General features: G+C 54.3%; 1 long non-coding RNA gene across 1 annotated transcript in view; it reads right to left on the bottom strand.

Annotated features, from left to right (window-relative positions):
• LOC141974119 (uncharacterized) overlaps positions 1-2,033 on the bottom strand; it is a 165,815-nt gene extending 163,782 nt beyond the window's left edge. Inside the window, exons 1-2 of the long non-coding RNA XR_012635689.1 lie at positions 1,831-2,033; positions 798-1,254 (exon numbers count right to left, since the gene is read on the bottom strand). This is a non-coding gene — a long non-coding RNA (uncharacterized LOC141974119). The remainder of the gene's footprint in view (positions 1-797; positions 1,255-1,830) is intronic.
• Between the last annotated feature and the right edge of the window lie 20,065 nt (positions 2,034-22,098).

The following is a 22,098-nucleotide window of genomic DNA, read 5'->3' on the forward strand; positions in this document are numbered from 1 at the left end:
TAAAAAATACATCTGTATTTTATATCCTCTGTGTTTCGATTGAGTACTGTTTCTAACAGGGTGAGACCCAGAACGGCAGAGAATACTGGGGAAGAACAGGGGTAAGGTGTCTCGCAGAACTGCTTTGCAGTCTGATTTGAGACCCCAGGGAGGACGCAGCAGAGATCTCAGGGTAGAACTCTTGCAAGCATGGTACAGCTGAGACAACGGCGAGGATCCATACAGAGATGAACTTTTTGCCTGTGACTCTGGAGTCATGTAACTCCCTCAACAGCTCGGATGAGGATGGCACAACCTGACTGATAAAGCAGACCTTCCACAGCAAGAACAAGCATGCACGTCTGGGGCACTGATGGCAGCTGAGAAAACTCTGATTTTATAGTAAAAGGGATTTTTGAAAGTGATTTTGATGCAATACCGTGGGTTTAGTTGCCCCTGTTCATTCAGCTACCCTAATCAGCGGCGGTGAAACCTAATACCTGTCTTCATGTTGCCATTTGAAATTCTGAAGTGAACCGAGTACGGAAGATTGATCACTGACAACAGAAAAGCCTACTGAGTCATTCAAGTACTTTACATTACTGACCCACAGAATCTAAGATGCAAGCTCCAACCTGTTTCTATAAAAATGCGAATATCCCTTCAGTACCAAGTGTTTAGAAACGATCCAAGTATTAACTTCCAGTATGCAGCAAGAGCAACATTTCATTGGAAAAGAGATCACGCGGTTTAAAAGAGAGATGAGGTGGAACAAACAGGCAAAAGAACCTATGAGAAAAATTCTAAACGTGACTTACCTTGCAGCTTTGGCAGCGGCAAAGTCATGATGCCTCCTGCTGCAGCTGGTGGTACCAGCCCTGGGATGCTGGTGAGATTCGCTGTAGGGAGAGTTCGGCCGAGTCCTTGTTGCCCCCCAGCTGCCCAGCCATGTTGAAGGGACTAAGGAGCGGCTGATTCAGGGCTGGAGTGCCTCCTGGCATCACGCCCGCTGCTCTGAGGCTAACTGTTGGGCTGTCAGGGACGGCTGTAACAAAACTCAGACAGCGAGCCTGTTTTACTGTGCATGGCTCAGTACCACACCCTTGGTAAGTCTCCTGGCTCGGGATCCCCTTGTGTTCCAGCCTAGACACGCACTGCTTCCCAGATCTGAAAGCGTAGGTTCTCACCGACGCAGACAGTTCTGACAGGCTTGGCCGGCCGAAGCTGTAAGCGTCGCAGTCATGTAGCGCGGCAGCAATCCCACTGGAACCTAGACTGGAAAATCCATCATGCGCTGAAGGTAAGTAATTCTGAACACAGGAAGGCCCGACTCAAATCAGCCTGCAAGTACCTAAATGCCCGCATATCCCCGATTTTTCCCGTTGTATAGGGACTGGTAAAAGCTGAAAATGCTGCAGTGACAATTACCAGAAACTGTATGGACCTGCAAAGCGGAAAAACATTGAGTATCTTCTTAGAGCGTGGCTGAACCTGGATAAAACTGTTCAGTGATGTGGGAAATCTTTTAAAATGTTATACAGTGACATACTGTTATGCCCCCATTTTGTTCAAAACAAAATAAATACCTGGCACAAAAGATAATGAAGTGCCTTTACTAACGCAGTAGCTGTGTGCGACAGGCAGAGCTGTCAGAGCCAAGAAGGCTGCATTAAAAATGCACAAGCTTTTTAATATTAAATTATGACATGTATTGAAAAAATAACTTCTGTAAGAAATTCAAATAGTTTTGCAAATAAATATGCAAAACTGCGTAGGTTTTGTTTTAGGAAAACAGACCAAAAGCTCATCTCTCCAAACAAATACCTTCAAAACCATACACATGATACATACATGCTCCCTTTCTGCAGCCAAACAGAATCACATTTTCGGCATTACGCAGGTCAAAGACGATCAGTCGCAGTTTTTTCTTTTCATCGAATCGCACATCTTGATTCGTCGATAAGGAAGACACTGACCTGAGGCCCAGCAGGGAACGCAGGATGGGACCGACTGGGTTGGGGCTGGTCTGTGGGCTTGTGTCAGGCAGCACTGTGTTTCCTCTGGCCTCTGAAATCCAAAGAGCAGATTGACTTTAATATCAAGCCTGAGGACTGGCACGTGGCCTTCTGCTGATGTCACGTAACATCGAGCTGAAAATGGTACGTTAAAGCGCTTCGCCAGTCACTCAAGCACTCACATCGCTTATCGGCTGCATACATTACGCTAACATTCATTCAGAGCAGCCAGCTCACTCAGGGAGCTGCAAAGCTCTGACAGCAGTGAAACTGAAGCTGCCATCAGCCCAGCTCATGTGGGCTGCATTATACACCCATGTACATACAGCACAGGAGCACTCCGCCTGCGCGGGACCTGCCTTTGCTACGCTGAGGTCAGCATCAGCCCTTCTCATTTCTGAAAGCAAAAATTATCTGAAAAACAACCAAGTCGCATCTACTTTGTATCTTAATCAGGTATTTTCCTGTGGCGGTTCCCGAAGCAGCAAAGGCTGTGCTATGCACAGTCAGAAGGCACTATGAACATGGAAACAGGTACGCTTCCAAACGGCAGCTTGTTTTCTAGATCGCATGGGGGGTGAGCAAAATTCTGTGAAACCAAGGCTTTCCAGCATTTATTTAGCTGGTCAGTATCCAGCAGTGGCACTGTATGCAGTGCACTAACGACTCGCGAAGCACAGAACAGAGCCCAGCCCTGCTGGACTCTGCTGAGGCCTGCAACACAGACTGGCAAAGGGAAAAGAGAAAGGAAAAGGGCCTGTCAGTTACCGGAAAGTACCGAGATGCTTTCAGAACGACATCTCAGTCCTCCATTTCCTTCGGGTGAAGGGCTCGCATGGATTCACAAAGTTTGTCAGCGCTGACGGCACGATCGGGCCCACATTTCTCTTTGAAGCTGGAAGAATGACAGCAAGTGTCCAAAGCAGCTGCAAGGATACTGTGGTCCGGTCCCGGGGCGGGCAGCGCAGCACCGGGGTCCGGTCCCGAGGATGGCAGCGCCGTCGGGGTCCGGTCCCGAGGATGGCAGCGCCATCGGGGCCCGGTCCTGGGAAGGGCAGCGCGGCACCAGTGTTCGGTCCCGGGGCGGGCAGCGCGGCTCCGGGGCCGGTCCCGGGGACGGCAGCACCGGTCCCGGGGATGGCAGCGGTCAAGCTCCTCCAACACACACTCTCTAGGAGAGGATTATCTTACGATGAGGGGAACCTGAGGCAGTTGCTGCCATGGGCTGGGCAGCGCGGGCTAATCCCCACAGCGAGCGCAGCCTCTGAAGTAGTTCCTGGGGAAAGGATCGGCGCGGCACGGTGGGATGACCTGAGTTCAGGTGCCAACGGCAGCGGGAAACTCCCCGGCGTGGCGACGGACCGAGAGGCTCCGGGGGAGACGGCGGCAGAACGGCAGAGCATCGCCTCTGCTGTCGCTGCCTTGGCAGCAGCGGCACAAGGCGCCGGCCTAAGGATTCCGCTGCCGCTGTGGCGTTGGGGGGGTCCCTGTTCCCCGGGGCAGCTCCTAAAGGGAGGGGTGGGGGCGCCTCACGCGCAGCGCCCGCGCGGCAGGAGGCTCAAGAGCAAAAATCCGCAGATTTACCGCCGCTCGAGTCTCCCCTTCGACGCCCAAGGGAACAACCCCGGAGCGCCTCCCCTGCCCCGCTCCCGCCCCCCCCGCCCTCGGCCCCGTCCCCCCGAGCGGTGCGTGAACAATGTCGGTGCGGCTCACAAGAGCCACAGCTGCGAGAGCGACCGAGAAAACTGATCGAGCGACCTGGAGTGCGAAGGAAGGAATCGGCTCGGCCTATTCCTACGGCACCGCCGCCCCCCCCTCCTGCTGCTCACCCCTTTTTCACGGCAGTGCGGGGGGTGTCAGGGGGAAACGGTGGCCCTCGGGCCGCTGCCATCGCCGGCTCAGATGGGAGGGGGGCACCGGGAGGCGCGGGGGGAACGGTGACCCAGCACACCGATGGCGGGGAGTTATGCGGGATGCAGTGGTTGAGGGGCAGTTTAACCAGCTTGGACCAACGGTGTTTCCAGTGACAGTGACCCCACACGGCGGGGATGGGAGGCCTTGGGTTGGAAACGAGTAAGGAGGCGTGAGAGCCACCGATGGACGGAAAATCACCCGGGAGAGTCCTCTGAGAGAGGGATCACTCAGAACGAAACCTCCGTGCGAAGGGTCCTCAACCGGTGCGGAACCCACGGCATCCCGCCGATGCCGTCACAGCCCCTGAACCGGCAACATGGCTGAAATAGGGGAAGGGCTGCGGGATGCAGTTGCCCGCGGGGATCAGCCTGCCAGCGAGCCAGCGACCACTGGGAACTTGGTTTCGGACACTCTCAAAGTGCGGAGCTGGCGGCGGCGGCCCGGGGCCTCCCCGAGCCCCCCCCGAGCCCCCCCCGCCGCGGAGTGACCGCCTGCGGCCGAGCCCGGCACCGCGCTCTCGGCCCGCGCCCGCCTTCCCCGCCCTCCAGCCTCCCCCCAAAAGCAGCAGTTTTTGCACAGAGAAGGTGCTGACGCTGTCATGCAGCGTCCCTTGTCTGTCAGCACCACATCATCAACAAGCAATGGCTTTATATGTTCTGAGAGGGGTTTTGCTGTTTGTAGTATTCGCCGTTTCACGGTGTGTCAGTATTTTAGAGCACTGGAAGGAGATAGGGGGACCTCCAGGCCCAAGTGTGAACAAAAGACACTAATGAAATATTGCAATCAGTGGCGGTTTGTCATAATTTAGTCACTATCGATCAGGCGTGGAGCTGGCAGCCTCCGAGTCAGTAACATTATTAGAGACCACGGTATCCTTATGCCAACAGGAGTATATGGACCGCTGGGAAATGGGAAAAGTGCATTATTACTGGGAAGAGCATCTAAACCTGACAGGGGTTGTTCGTTTTACCAGGGGTCGTAGATGCCGATTCTGACGGGGAAATCAGAATTATGGCCTGGACCCCGGTACCCCCGTGTTCAGTAACAAAAGGGTCAAAAATTGCTCAGCTTGTTTATCTTACTGCAGCTCCCCCCAGCAGGATGCCGAGAAGCCGGGGTGACTCAGGATTTGGATCCGCAGGTACTCCTCAAATATTTGGGGCTCAGGCAGTGGCACAAGGTCAACCTGTGGTAAAATGCGCCCTCACCAGAGCAGAAAAACCTGTTGAGCTGACAGGCATTTTAGATACTGGTGCGGATGTGACCCTAATATCTGCGAGCAGATGGCCGCAGCATTGGCCGTTAGCTCGGGTAGCTCAAGCACTTTTCGGGGCTGGTGTCACGCTGTAGCGTTTCAAAGCAAAGATCTCATGAGGGGCCCAGAAAACCGGGTAGCGAATATTTGTCCATTTATATTGGAAACCCCTCTGACATTTTGGGGTCGTGACTGTATGGCTCGATGGGGAACTCAAATTGCATCGAATTTGTCTTAATCACCACTGCAGCACAACCCCCCCTGAAACCCCCCTGAAACTCACCTGGGAAACAGAATCCCCTGTGTGGGTGGGTCAGTGGCCCCTGCCAAGGGAAAAGTTGTGCCACCTGAACGATTTAATTCAGAGACAATTAAGTTGTTATTTTAAAGAAAAGTGGTAAACGGTGACTTTTACATGATCTCTGACACATTAATGATGCCGTGGAGGATACGGGTGCGTTACAGCCAGGAATGCCCTCCCCAGCAATGATTCCCCAAAACTGGCACCTTGTAATAACTGACCTAAAGGACTGGGGTTTTTACCATTCCCTTGCATCCGGATGATGCACCTAGATTTGCCTTCTCTGTTCCCAGTGTTAATGTCAGTGAACCTGCGAGACGGTGCCACTGGGCTGTTTTACCACAAGGCATGAAAACAGTCCCACGGTGTGTCAGGGTTTGTTGCAAAGGCTTTGAGCCCTGTTAGAGTGCAGGTCCCCCAGGCTGCTCTGTATCATTGTATGGCTGACATCCTTACGGCCCAGAAACACGGGAGATCATGGAAAAGGCTCTCGCTTTAACCAAAGGCTCACTGTCTCCAATGGGGTGGCAAACAGCACCTGAAAAGGTACAGAGATCATCACCGGGCAGTACCTGGGCTGGAGACTTTGTGAACAGACCATTGTCCTGCAACAGGTTAAACTCGAAACTGATGTTAAGACTTTAAGTGATTTACAGAAACTGTTGGGAGCCATCAGCTGGATACGGCCGTTGTGGGCCTCACTAATGATGATCCCCATAGCTTGTTTGATGTTTTGTGAGGAGATCCCTCACTGACATCACCCAGAGCACTCCCAGAGAAAGCGAAACAAGATCCCCACCGTGTGGCCAACGCCGTCTCAGACAGACAAGCACTGGGATGTGTGCCCGGCCACCCGCATCAACTGGTGTTATTGAACCCTCCAGGGCAGCCCTGTGCTCTGCTCTTTCAGTGGGGTGAAACACTTCGGGACCCTCTTGTTATTGCTGAATGGATTTTTTTGTCACACCGAATGCACGAGACGGTCACTACTCGTCCAGAAATGTTTGCCAAATGATCACGCAGGGCCAGCAGCGCCTACTGTTACTTGCTGGTCAGGAACCCGTGTGTATCATTGTTCCGGTTACTATGCACGTGCTACAGTGGCTCATACAAATGCCTTTTTGTAATGAATTCCAGACAGCGATCTGTGACTCCCTCGGACAGCTTTTAGTACACAGCCCATCACACAAATTATTACAGCACAATTTTTTATTATATGCCATGCCAAAGTGCAGCGACGTACCGTTGCAAGCCTTGACTGTGTCTCCTGATGGATCTGGAAAAACAGGAAAGTCAGTCATAGTACGGCAAGACCCGCATACTCATATCTGGCAATCAGACATTGCCCGATCCCTGGGATCGCCACAGATCGCTGAGCCAGCTGTAGCAGTCCCTGTATTTCAGCGCTGGGACACCCCAATGAACACTGTGACTGATTCTGCTTATGTTGCCAATCTTGTACAGTGCATGGAGAACTCGTGTTTGAAGGATGATAATAATCCACTGTTATATTCACTAATGCACACCCTTTTACAATTATTAAATAATCACAAGACTTCTCATTTTATTGTACATATTGGAGCGCACACTGTACTGCCTGGATGTTTGGTTGAAGGCAACTGACGTGCAGATGCATTGACTCCGGCAGCTCAGGTGGTACCTGATGTCTTTGAGCAAGCTCGGCTTTCACATGCATTTTTTCCACCAAAACTCCAGAGCAATACAAAACCAATTATCTTTATCAAGGCGTCAGGCTAAAGACATCATTGCCCCTTGCCCTGAGTGCCAGCAGGACTCCCTCTCTTCAACAGCCAGTGGTGTCAGCCCTCGGGGACTCGCCTCCTCGGAATTACGGCAATGTGACGTCTCTCACTTGGCTGCATTTGGAACGGTAAAATATGGACCCGTGTCTGTCGATGCCCCTTCTGGAGCAGTGTTTGCATCCGGCCATACAGTGGGGGTCAAGCCTCTGCCCGGCATTCCCCACTCACCGGCCGGACAGGCCACTGTGGAGCGTACGCCTGGCACCTAAAGCCTCTGTTACAGCCACAGAAAGGGGAGAGGGAGGGTATCCGTCTGCGCCTCACGAGAGGCTAAATCAGGCATTGTGTGTCATGGACTTTTTAAACATCCCCTGTCTCACGGGTGCCACCAATATTGTGTCACTTCTCATCGCAGATACCAGATCAACAAGAAGTCCAGGGCAAGGCTCAATAGGTAACAAAAACCTGGAAAGGGGTAACTGGGAAGGACCATTTCCTTTAATAACCTGGGGAAGAGGTGATGCTGGTGTCTGCACAGGTCACGGTCCCCGGGGGTTACCGGCAGGGTGTGTGCGACCGCACCTGAGGGTGAGAGGCGGCTTTTGGTGGGCGCCCAGGAGCCGGCTGTGGGTGCTGTGGGTGCCCCTGTGCCGACAGTTTGGGGTCTCTTCGACGGGTCATTTCAGCAGAATGTCTGGGTAATGCTTGCTCCTGCAACGGGACAAAATACACTATCTCTGTCCTTAAGCACGCTATGGTTGCCAGCTCTTAAAGGAGAAAATGCTAACAGCAATTGCAACTCCCTAATGAAATATCTAGGCTTACTAGTCAGTACTGAAAGATGTAGTTTAGATGAAATGTAGTTATTAATAAGGATGAAATGCTGTAAGAATGTGTGTATTGAACTTCTTCTGTTTAGCAATATTAAGAATTAAGGGCTCAAGTGTTTAACTTTGTTAGAAACTCCCTTGGTTTTCCCCCTGGAGTGGTGGCCAGGCTCTGGGTGGAACCCAACAGGAGGATGGAATCAGACGTTCCCGCTCAAAGAAAAGTGCCAGTGATTTTGGCCCGTTGATTCAGAGGCCGGACCTGCTTGCAGCGATGTTGGATGCCTCACCTACGGATGGACGCATCGCGTAGGATCTCCTGTTTGTGAGGAAGGGCACTCTGAATCCTCGCTGCACCCAGGGTTCCCCAATAACTGCAGATCTGAATGTTAGTACCCCATTAAGTAAGTGTGCTATTCTGTATCTTCATACTGTTTATTTTGTAGAATTTGGTCATATCCTTTGATTATTGGTAGTGAAGTTAGCCTACTCTCTTCAGTGAGTAATTGTAACTGCTGTATGGTTTTTACCCTTCTGTGGAACTATTTTAAGTACGCAGTGTTTTTGAAGTTTGCCTAAACCTCCATCGATAAAGCGCTTAAACAAGACTTGCAGATGCCACTGCAAAACAAAGAAAGGGGAGATGTGGGAGGCATCGGCCTGTCACCCTTACACTGCCTCTGAGAAACAGCTCGGCTTTGCTGAAGAACAGGCCTTGGGAGAAAGATCAGAAACTGCTGAGTTGTGCCGAGGTGGCAGGGAAAAACAACGGACAGCTGCAGCACTGAGCGGTGGAAAGTCCTGAACTGTGAGAAGTTACCCAGCGCGTGAATGAGCAGGTGAGCGTGTTACAGTGGTCTCATGCTGGCAGGAGAAAAGGTTGATGGCTGTCTAACTGCTGATTTTCTAATTATGAAATAAGAGCTTTGGCGAGAGCATAAGTATGTGCTATTGTAATAATAAAGGGTCTTTCCTTCTGCACTTCAAAGGAGAGTCCGTGCCTCAGTTGCCACAACCAGCACCAAAGGGGGTAGCAGTAATCAAACAATAAAAGTTTATTGTGTTGCCCATGAAGCGGCACGCGATAGTTAGAGATGGGTGAAAGAAAGGGGAAAAGTAAAGTTCAGAGAGAGGAGGGAGTGAGGTTATAGCTACCACTGCTGATCTCACGACGCCCTAACGGTCCCGGGTCCAGCTGATGCTGCGTCGTCGATCATCATGGTCCTTGGTGGGGAAGTTTCCCATTTTCGTTGTCCAGAAGTCATCCTTTTATGCTCAGGAACACACCTTGCTCCTCCTCTGCCTCGGGGGTCTCCACCCTGCTCAGAATTCAGTTGTCATATCTCCCCCTTCTCCAGCGAGGCCACCGCACATGGCAGGGGGGAGCGTCCAGGGCGTGGTCAGTCTCGGAGGCGGGCAGCCTTCCACCAGGAGGGGCGTTTTGGGATTATAATGAAGCAAAGTTCGTCTAAGGTTCATGATTTCTTCATCGATGTTATGGCAACAGTTGCGATCCATCTTTTCTGACAGTGGCTCTGCGGTTATCTCTAACAGCTCCGGCTGGGCCCAGGCACTGAACAACAGCCCAGCACCGCCTGCACCGCCCGGTCAGCGCTCAGGGGAACAGCCCAGCACCGCCTGCACCGCCCGGTCAGCGCTCAGGGGAACAGCCCAGCACCGCCTGCACCGCCCGGTCAGCGCTCAGGGGAACAGCCCAGCACTCGCTGTGCCACACCGTTCTGCTTCTGGAGCCGTTGCACCACATCCCACCCCAGGGATCGCAAGGCCAAGCAGGCCGTGGTCGGGTACCTCACTGTCCATGTCCCTGGTGACAGTGTTGACACAACGCTGATCTTCTGACCGACTCTTACAATGGGGGATGCTCGGGGGGCCCTGGGGATGCAGCACAGGGAGATGGTAGCGCCAGGATGCCGAAGGTCTCGGGGAGCGTCACCCCCCACGAGCTTGTCTTACCGGCACGTGTCACCCCAAGATCCAGCATCGCCCCGGAGGGCAGAGACCCAAAAGAGATTGAAGAAGAGGAGGAAGATGAGGACCAAGAGGCTGAGGAGGACGGTGGAAAGCAACGTGCTGCAGGAGCACTGGGATGGAGAGGGGCCGTCAGTGCCCCGAAGCGAAGGAATAAATTCACTGACGGGGTTTAAAGGCTCCCCCGAGACTGGTGGCACCCAGCAAGGGATGGCACCGGGTCCAGCTGGCACCGAAGCCAGCCCCCGCAGAGCAGGGGAGTTTCCTTCGGTGGGAAGCAGGTGGGATGTGCCCCCCGGTCCTCCAGTGGGTCCAGCTGCGGTGAGGGCAGGGAAATGGGAAGCGGGGGGGAAGACCCCAAACCAGGGTGGGGGCTGCTCTGTGGGTAAAATCCCCCTCCAAAATGCCCAGGGTCCCCTGGGAAAAGTACCCCACCCCCCCACCGCACCCCGGAATTGCCAAAGGTCCCCTCAGGGTGCAGGTTCTGTGTGGAAACAGGGGGCATGGGGTGCCCCAGTTTGGGGTTGTGGGGGGCCAGGCAGGGGGCTATGGGGCACCCCTGTTTGGGGTTGTAGGGGCCTGGGCAGGGGGCTATGGGGTGCCCCACTCTGGGGTTGTAGGTTCCTGGGGCAGAACAGAGGCCTATGGTGCACCCCAGTTTGGGATTTTAGGGTGCCAGGACAGGGCAGGGAGCTATGGGGCGCCCCTGTTTGGGGTTGTGGGGGGCCAGGATGGGGCAGGGAGCTCCACGGCCCTGCTTTGGGGTCTCGGGGTGTCGCCAGCACCTTACCTGCTTGTAGGTGCCGCTGGGCTTCATCCCGGCGTGACGCTGGCACAGAACAAACCCATTTCTCCTGACGTTCCCGGACAGGCGAATCCCCCCCGGGGGCAGCACAGCTGGGACTTTTGGGCTACGGAGAAGGGAACAGAGCCCAAACCCGGCCGGGGCAGAGACGTTCCCGGCCGGCTGACGGGATCGGGGTGTTCCCGTGCCCCAGCCTGTTTGGGGCAGGGAGGGGAAGGGTCTGCTCCTCCCTCCTCCGCCACGGGGGCCGGTACCCCCGGCAGTAGGGCGGGACACCCCAATTCTGGGGCGCAGAGCCCGCCACCCCTCGGGGACCCCACCCTCGCGCCTCAGGGCCCCCCCAGAAAGCGGGTGCTCAGCCCCAAGGTTCCGCTCCCCCCACACCCTGCCCTCTCTGGGGGAGGGCGTTAGCGCTGGGGCCGTTGGGTCTGGAGGGGCATTAAGCTCGCTCTGGCGTCACCCCCCCGGCCCGGCCGGATCGGGGGCTCAGGGCTGATGTATCCAAACTTCTGGATATAGATAAGCTCTATGAAGACCTCCCTGATGAAGAAAAGGAGCGGTGGATCCGGCTTGGAGCCCAGCCCCAAGGAGAACAATGGATGCTCAGTAACAAGCTGCTTCTCCCCAAAAGGTATTTATTACCGATTACGCGATGGCATCACGAAAAAACTCATGGGGGGCCGGAGAGCTTAGAGCTCCGGAATCAACGACTCTGGGCTGCCCTGGGAATTTATGCAGCAGCCAAAAGAATCTGTGAAGGATGTAAACTTTGTAAACAATACGCTTCTGTACGAATTAAGGCTCCCAGTGGAAAAAGACCTCCAGACACCTTTCCTGAAAGGAAATTCCACGGAAATGCCAAAACCAAAATTGGGGTACTCTGACATGTTAGTGAGAACCGATCGGCTAACAGGATGGGTAAAAGCCTGTCCTACCAGGAAAAGGTACGTCTGCTCCTCGCTGGATCAGCTGGTGCCGGGGCTCGTCCGCCTGGCGTCTGACTCCAGCCAGGAAGCCCTGGGCGAGCACTGTGACTGCGTGGGACGGTGCCGCTGCTCAAGACGACGCTCACGCGGGACTCGCGGGAGAGGATCACACCCAGCGCCGCCCTCCAGCCTCCCTTCATCTCCCTGCAGCAGGTGAAGTCCCGCTTTGAGGCCACCCAGTATCACCAGCACTGCCACAAGGACTGGAGGGCATCCCGTAAGGATGCAGCGTGGTTCAGCTCTTCCCTGGCACGGAGGAAGGCGCCTTCATCCCTGCCAGCCAGTGCAGCACCCAGAAGGCCACCACCCCGCTGGACAGGCTCAGCCTGGCTGAGCCGAGCGGGTACGGCAGCGGCACGAGCCCGCAGGACGTCTGCCCAGCCCCCGTCCCCACCCGCCACGGCACCGGGCGCTCCCAGCATCAGCGCCAGCCCAGGGCAACGCGCGCGGCCGGTAACTCCACGGTGCCGGGGGCCCCCGGCAGCCGGGAACAGCGTGGCCGCCCCGATGGCAGCGTGGTCGCCGGGAGCGGCGTGGAGCAGAACCTGCCTGGCAGAGCGAACACCTCGTCCCACGCCGAGGTACAGCCGTGGGGGGGCTCCTGGGCGTGGGTGCTCGGGGACACCGGGTGCTCGGGGCCTTTGCGTCCCCCCGGTGCTTTGGGGCCCTGGATGCTCGGGGTCCCTGGTGCCACCATTACATGGGTGCTGGGGGTCCCTGGTGCCCCCGTATCATGAGTGCCCAGAATCCCGGGGTGCTCAGGGTCCAAGGGGTGGGGATGCCACCCATGGGTACCTGTGGCTGGTGCCCCCCCCAGTGAAAGCAGCTTCTTGGCTGCTGAAGCGTAGCAGCTCCTGGCTGCCTGTTCTCGGGGCTTGGCGGTAACTGGGGCCTTTGGCTAACGGGAGCCGCTGTTGGCTACAGGTCAGTCACCTGGCTATAAATGGAGTCCCCTGGGAGCCCTTTGGAGCTCGTCCCCTGGAGCAGCAGCTGCGGTCGAGGCCTCTCCCCTGGGGTCGGGACGCTGCCCAAGGAAACTCCTCGAGGGGCCCTGGGTCGGGACGCTGCCCTGAGCAGGTCCTCGAGGGTGAGAGCCCTCACTTGTCAGGTGAGCGAGAGAGCGTTTGGGGTTGCCCATAAACCCCAGAAAGTCGATCTGCTCTCCTCTCACAGACATCCACACCTGTGATTCACCAAGAGCTAGTTAATGGTGTTGATAATTTTTTATTGTTGGTGGTTGGTTGTTTATCTGAGAGCCTCTGTAACGGTGCTGCTCACCACCCCCCCGCCCCCATCCCCCCCGCCCCATCCTTCTCCCCGCAGGACACTCCGGTGACGCGGCGCGACCCCAAGCGGCCAAGCGCCATCCCTGTCCCCAAGGATGGGCCCCAGGGGACAGACGGGGACTCCCCCACTGTGCCTGGCACACTCCTCCCGGCACAGAGCCAGAACACCCACATCCCTGCTGAGCCACCGCGGCAACCCTGGCAAACCCCCCGGCAGAGAAGAGCTGCCCAGAGACCCTCCTCTTCCTCACCTTCAGCCACCCCGACCAGCAACACCCGGCTCCACGCCGGGAGAGAAGAGCGGAGCCAGGGATGCCCCAGGATGTGCTGTGCCACACGCTCTCGGCACCGGTTTTCGCAGTGATCCCCCAGTAAATGGTTTGCCGACAGCCAAGCGTTTCCTCTGACTCTTTGCCGGGGTGGGTTTGGCACCGCCGGGACTCGAGGGGCGCCCGGCTTCCCTCCCGCTGCCGGCACGGCATTCAGCAAAGGCCCGGCGCTCTCCATCGCCGCGGCGCAGAGGGCCCCCTGCCTCGAGAACAGCCCCGCAAACTCCACAAAAACTCGGGCTGCCGCGGTTGGAGGGGGCTGTGCTCTTCCTCCTCATCCTCCTCCAGGCCCGCGGGGTGTCCCAGGGGTCCCTCTGTCACCTGTGTAGCGAGGGGACACAGAGGGGGGGGGGGCACACACCGGGAGGAGGGGCTTGGGGACACCCAGGGGGGCTTGGGTACAGTTGGGGAGGGTCGAGGATAGCAAGGGGCATCCGCAGAGCCCCGGGGACAGTCCAGAACTTCGGGGGACACCTGGGGACTCCCAGGGAGCTCTGGGCATGGTCAAGGACACCCCGAGAGCCCCAGGGACCTTTAGGGACCCCCAGGGATGTCTGAGGATGCTCAGGGACGCCCAGAGAGCCCCAGAGACACTCGGGGGCAGGCAGGGAGTGCTGGCCGGGCCGAGGGTGGCCAGGGACAGCCAGAGGGCCCCGGGAACAGACCCGGAGGCCTAGAGGTGGCCGAGGATGGCCAGCGACAGCCGGGGAGCTCTGGGAACACCCAGCGCCAGTCAGAGACCGCCGGCGCCTCCCGGGGAGGGCGGGGGACCCCCGAGGACAGACAGGCCCAGGCGCGGGGCGCCCAGAGAAGCCCGGGGACAGGTGGGCACCGCTGGGGACACCCGCGGAGCCCCGTGACCCCCCTTCCCGCCCGCCCGTCCCCTCAGGACCAGGTTCAGCCCCCTCGCGGCCCCACCTGCTGCCGCCGCAGCCGCTCCCGCAGCACCGCCTCGGTACCGCCGGTGCCGCTGGCGGCCCGGCCCGGCCCGGCCCGGCGGGCTCCCAGGGCGCCGCGGAACTCACAGGCCGCCGCCATCTTCCCGCACCGCGCGCCACAGGGCGCACGCGCGGCCGCTTCAGCCAATCCCCTCCCTCCGCTTCTAGCCAGTGAGCGGCGGCGGGGCGGGAGGAACGGGGCGGGACCAAGACTGGAGGGGCGGTCACTGACGGCCGGACACCAATGGCGGCGCGGCTGCTGGCCAATGGCGGCGGAGCGGAGGCGGCACCGACGGCGGCAGAGCCAATGGGAGGAGGAGGCGGAAGCGGAGGCGGGGTGTAAGGGCAGAGCATGAGCGCGGCCGGCGCTGAAGCCGCTTCACTCTCCCCCCGCCCCGCAGTGGGGTCCCGGCTCAGCACCCCCCACCCCCGGGGGTCCCGCTGCAACCCTCTCTCGGCCCCGGGGGGGCATTTAACCGCCCTTTCCCCAGCCCTGGGGGGCGCGGGGCCCTGGTTCATCCCCCCGGCTGCACCCACAGGCGTTTATTGACAACTAAACCTCGTTCCAACCGCCGACACTGAGCAGGGGAAAGGGGTGTGGAGAAAGAGAACGGGGGGACACAAAGAGAACGGGGGCAGCAGGGGGCGGGGGGCACAGGTGGGCCCCCTCAATCTTCCATCAGTTTGCCGAGAAGGCGGAGGCTGAAGATCGTGATATTGTCGTCTAAATCCATGAGGACGATCCCGTCCTCCCCGTCAATGCGGAGCAGGATTCCGGTGGCTTCACGGTCCTCCCCCAAGATCACCTTGACCTGAGAGGGGGGGCAGATGGGGGGAGAGTGAGCCTTGAGTGGGCTGGTGGGGGGTCCCAGAGGTGCTGGGAGGGTCCCAGAGCGGTTGTGGGGAGGTGCCAGTGGGTCGGGGGTAGCACCTGAGGGGACCTAGAAGGTGCCCAAAGGAGCAGGGGTCGGGGGGGGAGTGGTGGGGGCCCAGGGTAAAGGGGGGGGCTGGGAGGGGGCCCTACCTTGTCGTATGTGGTGGGGGTGACGGGCTCCAGGTGCTCGCTGGAGATGCTCACCACCTTCTCGCTGTCCTTCAGGCAGACGGAGCACATCCCGCCCTACAAAAACAGAAAAAGGGGGGTGGGATATCAGCCTCACCATGTGTGTTACCCCCTCCCTGCCCCAAAAGCACCCCCGAACCGGGGCGGGGGGGGTCTCACCGTGATGCTGCGGATGACGCCGGTCTGTCCCACCGCCTGACTGTCCGGGTAGGTGTCACGGACCTTCACCTGGATGTCGGTGGTCACCCAGTCGCTGGAGCTCTGCTCGATCCCCGAGCCGGGGGTGTGGGGGCTGTTATCCCCCGGGGAGGAGGCCCCAAGCGTCATGGAGCTGGGGCTGTGGCTGGCCTGGGGAGAGAGACAAGGTGGTGTTGGGGGGTGTAGGGGGGATACAAGGTGGGTTTGGGGGTTGTAGGGGGGCTACGAGGGGAGTTTGAGGGGGATGCTGACGTGGCCCCTGGGGATGCAGGACAGGGATGGGCGATGCTTGAGGAGATCCCCCCTATTTTGCTGATTAAGGATACCAGTTAAACTCAGACACCAGAGTGAAAAGAGCAGGCGTATTTTACTGGTGATAACCAAGTAAAGTAAGAGTGTAATACAGAAAACGTGCAGTAAGAAAAGGCAGAAGAGTGCACTTGAAGCAGCAAACAGGAAAATACAGGGTAATGCATCAAATCATTACTACATGAGAGAGAGAATAGAGATTAGGAAAAATACATCCCCACTTGCATATACTATCATCCCCCATCCCCCTGCGGGCAGCCCCGGTTCCAGCGAGGGTTTGCAGAGCCTGGCCCGGGCAGGGGGAAATCCTACGCGGTGCCTCCGCCCGGAGCTGAGGCCTCCAGGGTCACTGCAACGGGCCCAGCCTTATAGACCAGAGATCGACAGGCCAGAAGAGCTGGCACCTTTGTTTTGAGCGGAAAATTTCTGGTTTCATCCTCCTGTTGGATTCCACCCAAAGCCTGGCCAGGGCTCAGGGGGGGAAACCAAGGGAGTTTCTAACAAGGCCAAAAACCTGGGTTCTTGAACAAGGCTGAGAAAGGAAAGTTGGATGCGTTCTCTCCTCGCTACTGATTATATTTTGTCTAAGCTGCATCTCTCACCAGCGAGTTTACGTACTTTATTAATGACCACATGCTAAGGTAGCAGCTTCAGCTTGGGGCCTGTTGTTCAGGCTGCAGCATTTCAATACTTGAGCACTTTTTACGTCAGCACAGGCGGGTGGCTATAACTCAGTATAATACCTGTTAGCACAATGGTTATCAGTTCTAAAATAGACAGGATTCATCTATAGGTCAACTCTGGCTTGGGCTTGTTGTCCAAGCCTTAGCACTTCATTCAGCCCTTGGACCTATAGGTGAATCATGGCTCCCAGACCATTTCTGTGGTCAGTGACATTAGTTTTCGTTCATCAGTTGAGGATCTCCCATCAGGTGTAACTACAAATTGCATTTCCATTACTGCGTGCCTAATCAACTGTATACCGCAAGGAATGAAGCAAGCAATAAACACTAAGCTAGCAACAGCACATAGGAAAAAGAAAAGGACACGTTTGATCCAAGGGCCCCCCGGCAGCCATGAAAATGGATCCAGGTCCCAGCCCTTCCATCTTTGGATCGGTACGTGAGCTAATTTTCTCATTTCTAGAGTTATTTGTTTTACTACCTTTCCATTATCCTTAATTTGCAAACAACATTTGGATTCCTTTAATTTCCCACAGACTCCACCTTCTTCTGCCAACAGGTAATCTAAGACCATACGATCCTGAGAGACTGCACTCCTCATTTGAGTGGACTGGTCAGCCAGAAGGTCAAGAGCTGTAGCTGTTTGGTTAGTTATTATTTCTAAGACAGCTTGTAACCGAATTATCTGATTCAAATTATAGATGGGTTCTCTGGCACCCTCCACTATTTCGTTGGGATCCCAAGAGGCTGGTCCATAATATTCTATGATTCTTTCAGGTGGCCATTCATCTTGTCCCCATTTTTGCACACTCCCCTTAGTTAGGGAAGTGTCAATGAACCGTTTTTCCCTAACCAAGTCTTCATATAATTCCACCCCAAGCCCCTTTCCCTGATCTTGTGATAGTAAAAAGAATAGGGGTCTGCTGTATCCCACACAGCATATTCTGACTGATTTGGGAGTAACCTCCGATAAGCAGGTTGGCCACAAATCCAATAATGTCCCTTTAAAGCCCAAGCTCCATTGGCAAAGGGGCCTTCCCAGGTTTTGTCATCAGTTGGTGGGTCAAAATATAATGTGTTTCCTGGGCCTAGTGGTCCTCCGACCACAGTTGCTTCACCGTAAGGATCACAACAGGTGCAGCTCCAAGCTCCCACATGGGACTTCCCTTTACAATCGCATCCCCAAGATGTTTTGTTAGCTTTGGACCAGAACTCGCTGAAGTGAGCTCGAGTGCCATTTTGATGTTGCCACTTGCACTGATAATCATGGACAACATGAGTCTTACTTGTAGAGTTATCTCTGGGACAGCTTAAAAATAGATGGTCAAAATAGCCATCCCATCCTACTGCTTTACAACCTTCAAAATCTTGCTTGTAATTGTGGTAGGAACACCTTGCCCAACTACCATTAGTAAGTTTAACATGTGTTTGATTCCATCTGCCCCGATATTTGAAACAATCATAGGGAGGACAATTAGGAGTCCAACAATCAAAACCTGGAGACAAGGTCCATTCACAAACACTTTTCCCCATCTGAACCCCGTGTTCTCTTGTCCGACTGAGACAGTAAAGACCCTTTCCAGGAAAGTGCAATCGCCAAGGGTCGCTGTCGTCAGTCCAAAATCCCGTTGTCTCATTTACATCACTTCGTGTGCTGATCCCCCATTTAGGTGACACCGGCTGGGCTGTCCAAGGCCAATCCTCCAATCCGCCTGGGCTCCCGCAGACCCAGCAGTTGCGGAGATCGAATATGTTTGCTATTGTTTCTGCAAGGGATAAGAATCTGTTTTCCCAATTTGCAATCTGATTAAAATGATAACATATACAATTGAGCATACTGACTGCTTTGTCCTTCTCCTGTGCTTTCTAAAAATTTTCCTGAAGGAGGGTGATAAGCTACTGCTTTCCAAAACCTTTTCCCTCCTGTGTACTTCGCTGATCCCTCAGTGAAGCAGACATGTTCCTCTGCAGAGGGTTCTAGTTGATGTAAAGCCTTTCCCATTGTACTGGGGATTCCAGTTCAGGTGTAACATCAGGGTTTATTTCTCGATCCTTTGTGGGGGTAGTTGCCACTTGCTCACGGAGAGTGGCTACCCCACCCACTCCTACCTTAGCTGTATCTTGTATACACCATTTCCATTTTATGATACTTGATTCCTGAGCATGCCCAATGCGATGAGTTTTTGGAGAACTTTTTAGCCATTGCATGACAGGAGTCTCGGGGCAAAGAACCACTTCATGTCCTGTCATGAGCTGTTCAGTTTCAACTAATGCCCAATAACATGCTAATAATCGTTTCTCAGGAGGAGTATAATTGTTTCCTGCCTCTGGCAGCTTTCTGCCCCCAAATCCTAACGGAACCTTCTTCCTCCCTTGTTTCTGCCACAGGCTCCAGTTAGCATATGATTTATTTACTGACACATTTAACTCTACCTCCCCTTCCTGTAGGGGCCATAAATCTAAAGTTTTTGAATGGCTTCCTTAGCTAACTCAAAAGCAACTTGTTGTTCACTTCCCCATTCAAATTCATATTCTTTCCTTGTCACCTTGTGCAAAGGGGTTAAAATCTGTCCCAAATGGGGAATATGTCGCCTCCAGAAGCTGGATAGCCCAATGAATCTTTGAGCTTCTTTTTTATTTTGTGGTACAGCAAAATGCAATTTTTTTTCTCGGGTTTAGGCAGTATTTCTCAATGCCCACAGTGCCACTGAATTCCTAGAAACTTTACTGTCTGAGACGGTCCTTGGATTTTTTCAGGGCTAACTTCCCAACCCTTCTGTTTCATGTGGTCTATCACTAATTCAAGAGCTTGTTGTACCTCCCCCTGATTATTTCCTTGATCAAAATATCATCTATATATTGACTTAATTGTGTGTGAGGAGGCAGCTGTACTCCACCTAAGTGTTCAGCTACAATTCTATGACAGATGGTGGGGCTGTGAGCCACCCCTGAGGTAATCTAGTAAAGGTGTATTGCTGGCCCTGCCATGTGAAGGCAAATTGGTCCTGATGCTCTTCTGCAACAGGGGCAGTAAAAAATGCACTAGCTAAATCTATGACAGCGTACCCAGTTCCGGGATGTCTCTGAACCCTCTCTATGAAAGTGACAGTGTCCGGCACGGCCGCTGCAAGCGGTGCAGGATGTTTGTTTACTTCTCTGAAATCCACCGTCATTCTCCAGGAGCCATCACTTTTCTTGACAGGCCATATCGGGTTGTTCCACGCTGTCGTGGTCGGCTTTAAAGCTCCTACATCTAATAAATCTCTAATTGCCTGTGATATCTCTTCATGTCCCCCCGGAATTCTATACTGCTTCCTTGTGACTAACTCAGCTGCAGCCGGGATCTGCACAGGAGGCATTTTTACTTTGCCGACGGTAACAGGTCTGGCACCAATATAGGGTCTGACGCCAAACTGATACTGACCGTCAGGGAGATTTAAAGTCAATCCTTTCAAAATGTCTATGCCGATTATATATTCAGGAATAGGAACAATCATTACCGAGGACAATTTCTTTGGGAGGTTCCCTATTTTCATTTCTATTTGTGTTTGTACTGCCCCAATTTGTTTTCCTCCAAACCCAGTAATAACTACAGGTTGTTCCCTATACTTCTTTGGCTTTCCAAATATTAGAGAGGCCTCCGCTCCAGTGTCAATTAGGGCATTTACAGTCTGTGGAGACGGGTTATTCCAAAATATTTTGAGCTCCACGTGAGGCCATCAGTCCTTCCGTACCCCTTGCACTGGAGCTTGGCCATTAATTCATTTGTGCTGATCCTAATGTTGACTCACCTCCCTTGCCTCCTGCAAAGGGTACAAGTCAGAGAAAGGTGCCCAATCCTCCTCACCCCCCAGAACCGGCGATCCACTTGTGGTGGCCCCCCCGCAAGCAGATGGATGGTCCCGTAAAGGCTCGAGAGGTGGCGCCGTAGACTGAGTTGTCCCTGCCTTATTGGCCTGGGAATTTTGTACCTTTTTGTTGGGTTTATGCAACCCTCTCTTTTTATATATCTTCCACATTTCTGGGGTTAAAATGCCATCAATTTGATCACGGGGCATACCATCCCTTAATAAGGCAGTAAACATTTCTGTTCGAGAAATCCTGTTATCGTATCTGTCGGAATTCTCTCGGTTCCCTGCACTTCTCCAGCAGCCCCACTCTCCAAGGTCACGTAACTGTTGCACTTTGCCAATTACTTCACTGAGACGATTCCCCGTTTCATTAGGGAGAAGAGTCATAATTACATTCTTATATGCTGGTGGAGCAGTTTTAATCACCCTGTTTCTCATAGTGACTGACAAAGGATGCTGCAGCATAAGGTCAGCGTCTCCTATAAAAATAGCTGCTTGCATCCCTTCCTCTTTCATCCGCTGTATACAGTCTCGCAAAGTACACCAGGGACGGTCAGATGCCGGCCAGTTATTGTCTGTGGGATATTTGGTATACATCCCAGAGCAGCCAGTGCTAACAAATGAGTATCCTGAACATTGTTTCGAAATGCATCTTGCACAAAAGAATCTGAGCATAAAATCACAAACTTTTTAGAACCCCCTGCATCTAGGATTATCCCTGCAGCTCCCTGACCATGCAAACGCACCATCCAAGCAAGCAGGGCTTCCCCTGGTCTCTGCTTAGACCTTTCAATTATATCATTTACTTCATGCTGTGCATAATCCTCTATTGTATCCTTCCTTACAACTTGCCCGTGAGAATCGGCTTTCGTCTTTCACCTCAACACAGGTTTTGCATCTACAAATTCATCTGTGGAACCAACCTCGTCAGAATCTGTGGACTCCCAAATATCACCATCCCACGTCTCAGTCCCACTGTGCACCGGCACCCGCAATCACTGCGTGCACCTTGTTACGATTCACTCGCCCCTTCCTTTTCTTATATCGTGCTGCTCACCCCGCAGCTTTCTCCGCCACTGTCTGATCAGTATCCAGCTTATCAGCAAGCAAATTATTTTGGCATTGCAGCATCACTATTTGACTCTGCAAATCACTCATCTGTCGCTCCAGCTGGGAGAGCTCCAGCAACAGCCTCTCTTTACTCTGGTGGTGTTTTCTATACGCAGTTAACAAAATCCGTCCTCGTTTACTTCGATTTGTAACCTCTTTTCCAGTAGGTTTCCTTTTCATACAATTTAGAACATCTAATGGTTCGGCTTCTTCCAGCCAGCTCTCCCGTTGTTCACACGGTCCTCCGACCTGAGCCCACTCCTGGGCCAGCGAACTATAGGGAGGATTTTCCCAACCAGGAACATCTGGTAGACTTCACCAAATACCTTTGAACTTAAATAATGGCATTTTTCGCCGAAACCCACTTCTGATACCAATTAAACTCAGACACCAGAGTGAAAAGAGCAGGTGTATTTTACTAGTGATAACTAAGTAATGTAAGAGCGTAATACAGAAAACGTGCAGTAAGGAAAGGCAGAAGAGTGCACTTAAAGCAG

The sequence above is a fragment of the Athene noctua genome, unplaced genomic scaffold (genome assembly GCF_965140245.1).
Source record: "Athene noctua unplaced genomic scaffold, bAthNoc1.hap1.1 HAP1_HAP1_scaffold_31, whole genome shotgun sequence".
Classification (NCBI taxonomy): Eukaryota; Metazoa; Chordata; class Aves; order Strigiformes; family Strigidae; genus Athene; species Athene noctua.